Below are 3,905 nucleotides of genomic sequence, written 5' to 3'. Positions count from 1 at the left end.
GTTCACAAGGTGTCGTACTTGTCGTATTGTCGTATGTTGTAAAGTTATTAACGGCTAAATAAATGTTTAGAGGACTTGAAATCACGACCAACTATTTTTTAACTGTGTGAAATTTCATAATAAAACTTTTATGTTAGCTTGCGAATTCCTTAAGTATAGTTTTAACCGTTTAAAGTTTATGACATACAACAGTACGATAGTATACAACACCTTGTGAACTCCCTAAATATGTATTACAAATTAAACCCTAGGGAACTCATACCTCATTGTCATCATCGTTGTCCACAAGCTAAATGATGTCAGTTTTCTATAAATAAATGGAACAATTTTTCGTATTGAAATATATAGATTAAATTCCTTTACCTCCATTTTAATTTTGTGTACTTTTTCTACGTGGTTTTTTAACGTGGTTGTACTTCTGTGGTACTTAAAGCATTTCCCGCACTTCCCGCAGATCGCAATTCCTTTTTCTTTTTTATCGTAGTACTGCCACACAATACTTGGGCTCATTGTTAGTAATAATATATGAAGAATTCAGTAAGCAAAACCAAACTTGTATAACACTAATAGTATACATTTTCACTATATTCTTACCTGTGTAAAATAAACGCAAGCAAATTTGCAGAATTGAAATGGAGGCAAGTTAGGGATGCACAAAAACATCGATACACAAAAACATCGATACATTGGAAACATTGATGTTTGCTATTCGAATCATCGAATAAAACCATAGTATTTTCTCTTCAATATACATCGATATATTTCAATTTGACAGCTGATGCGAATGAATGTTCACGAAATATACATTTTGTATTAAATTATTGTATTGTATTCATTGTATTAATGTCTTTTAGATTATAAATATGATTTTGCAGCTTATAAGAATACCAATAAACCGATTGACCGATTAGAATAGTATTGCTGACAATTCAAACACAATTTAAATACCTTTTTCAAAACAAATTTTAGATGAACGTCATTAAAAAAAATATATACACAATATAAAAAACCAAATAACGTATGTACATCAACTGGAACATAAATTAATTATCTTTACTTTTACATCATCAATAAATCTATTTCACCTTGAGTTTATACTTAAACATTTATCGAAGTTCCGATTTCCAATTTCCTTGAACATTTTTATTAATCCATTCAATGCATCGAAAATATCGATTTTCATATACGGTGCATGAATTTATTTTTATAAATGGGATTTGCAATTATTTAAATCAATAAACATATTCCACCTTCAGTTTATACTTAAACATTTATCGAAGTTCTGATTGTTCAATTTCTTTGCACATTTTTTTTTATTCATTCAATGCATCGAAAATATCGATTTTCATATACGGTGCATGAATTTATATTTATAAATGGGATTTGCAACTATTAAATCAACAAACATATTTCACTTTGAGTTAATACTTAATAATTTATCTAACAGCCCTATTCCGTCACACTGACAAAACTCACCGCGATGATAGCACAGGTCTGCAAAAAAATGGGTTCGGAATGTTCTATAAAAGTGTAGTGTCATTTCCGAAGTAATTTTTTGCGTAGAATCCGAATCCGGGGTTTAAATTGCTCTATCACGTCAGGACTTTGAGATATCTTAACCTTAAAGTGCAAAAAATGCTGTTTTTCCCCATTTTTGAGGTTATGTAGCTACGAAGATTTTGCTCTTCATAAAAAAGTAGACGTGGTATTTTAAAGTATAAGTCTTCCTCTTTTAAATGCCGTTGAGTTTGCTCAAATATCTTAATTTTTCACTGAGATATCGCATTTTGAAGTCTCCGTGTTTGTGAATGTAATCGACCGTATCTCATGTTATCTCAATGGATTTTCGAATATCGAAAAATTCACAAACATGGAAACTTCAAAATGCGATATCTCAGTGAAAAATAAAGATATTTATCAAACTCAACGGCATTTAAAAGAGGAAGACTTATACTTTAAAATACCACGTTTACTTTTTTATGAAGAGCAAAATCTGCGTAGCTACATAACCTCAAAAATGGGCAAAAACAGCGTTTTTGCACTTTTAGGTTAGGATATCTCAAAATCCTGACGTGATAGAGCAATTTAAACCCCGGATTCGGATTCTACGCAAAAAATTACTTCGAAAATGACCCTACACTTTCCTAGAACAAAACGTTGTTGACCTGTGTAATTGATATAAAAATGACCATTGCAGCTTTTTGGTATTCGCAGCAAAATTCAAAAGCTCGAATCATCCCAATTGTCATTTTTATTGTCATGACCTTTTGGGCAGGGGACAAAGCAAAACCATATGTTTGTATTGGTTTAAAAAGTGCGACGATTTAATAAATTTGTGAAAAAATATAAAAATCAATTAATTTCAATGGCAGAACAAATTTTAGTTATTTGCGCAGCCGTGCGTGTGGAAGACGAGCAGCTCCGGATGCTCCCTACAAAACTGCACATAAAATTGCAGCTGCTCCTGCGTCGTCCGCTCATATTTTGCACGTCTAAAATATTTATAAATGTTATAAATATACGAATTTATCTATTTCACACAAATACTCACTTTTCTGGTGTTTCACCGCTCATATTTTTTGCAAATAATAGCGTTGACCAGCTGTTTCTACAACAATGAACTTTTCACCATGCATGGTAAGTTGACAAAAGCTTTTCACTTTCATTGTTAGGAACAGCAACGTGCAACGACAATGACAAAATCACGATAATGAAGGATGATCAATTGTCATTGTATTGCAAAACCGGAATAGGGCTGTAAGTCCGATAGTTCCATTTTCTTGTATGTTTTCAATTTATTCGATGCATCGAAAATACCGATTTTTATATACGATACATCGATGCATTAGAAAAAAGTCGATGTTTTTTTTTACTTGCATCCCTAAGTCAAACGTGGCGTCCTCTAGAGTGATGCCAAATTTAGTCAAAAAGTCGCAGATTTGCTTTTTTGCAAATAAAGAAGAAAATCCATATTTTTCTAGAAAAGTTCGATTTTATCCGAATTTTAGCACCTTAAAGTTCGATTTCAAAAATTCGCCATTTCGGAGCGAAAATTCGATTAAAATTCGAATCTCGATGCTTCGGATATCGAATTTACCCATCCCTACTATGGGCCAGAGCCTCCAATTTGCTATCTTCATTATCTAAATGCGGCAGCGACATCATGAATTTGTATAAGTTTTACATAAAAAAAGAGGAAGAATCGGAAAAATAGAAATAGATCTAATCTGGTCACAACCACAGCAGTTGCTGTTGTTGTTGTAGCGGCTACTAAGCCCCGTTCGGGGCGTCTCATCCATCAACGTTGTCGTCAATTTCAGCTAGGGGGAGGCCCAGGAAGTGTGCTTCTTCCATAGGTACAGGGGCGTAAGCTGAGTGGGGTTCTCAGGGCCTGTGAAGAGGTGCCGGGAGTCATGTGGCGACTCTCTACATACCGGGCATTGGTTGGGCACATCCTCGTTGATTCTGCACGGGTAGCTGTTGAGCCTGCTGCAATAGCCAGAGCGAAGTTGTGCTATTGTAGTGCGGGTCTCCCGAGGCAGACAAAGTTCTGTCCCGTCCATGTCCGGTGATTGTTTGCCTAGAACGGCATTCACAGGGCGGGAGTCTACATAACTTGAGACTGATTCCCTGTGAATGCGGTGCAGGGCCTGTCGGTAAGTTGACGGGTTGTTTGATATACCTCTGGACTTCGTCCGTCAGTTCGTAAAGATGACTCCTGACGTGCCGTGGCGAGGGCTCTTCCGCGAGCAGTTGTCCGCTGGGATGGCCACGTCTGTGGCTCCCAGCAAGGAACTGCTTCCGGCTTTCGCTTTCCCGATGGCTACCCTTACCTCACCGCTGGTGAAAACAAGAGGCGCACTAGGTTTTGGCACTTTGTGCAGCCTTCTGGTCACTCGACGTTT

At 36.2% G+C, this 3,905-nt stretch overlaps 1 long non-coding RNA gene across 1 annotated transcript; it reads right to left on the bottom strand.

Moving 5' to 3' along the window:
- Window positions 1-2,415: 2,415 nt before the first annotated feature.
- On the bottom strand, window positions 2,416-2,649 carry LOC118752752. The gene is made up of 2 exons (XR_004994730.1): window positions 2,552-2,649; window positions 2,416-2,492 (listed from the first exon to the last, which is right to left on the bottom strand). It is a non-coding gene; the product is annotated as an uncharacterized LOC118752752 (long non-coding RNA).
- Between the last annotated feature and the right edge of the window lie 1,256 nt (window positions 2,650-3,905).

Source organism: Rhagoletis pomonella, unplaced genomic scaffold (genome assembly GCF_013731165.1).
Source record: "Rhagoletis pomonella isolate Grant_MI unplaced genomic scaffold, Rhpom_1.0 Rhpom_scaffold_01807, whole genome shotgun sequence".
Classification (NCBI taxonomy): domain Eukaryota; kingdom Metazoa; phylum Arthropoda; class Insecta; order Diptera; family Tephritidae; genus Rhagoletis; species Rhagoletis pomonella.
The sequence above is the reverse complement of the archived record's forward strand: the minus strand, read 5'-3'. Positions and strand labels throughout refer to the sequence as shown.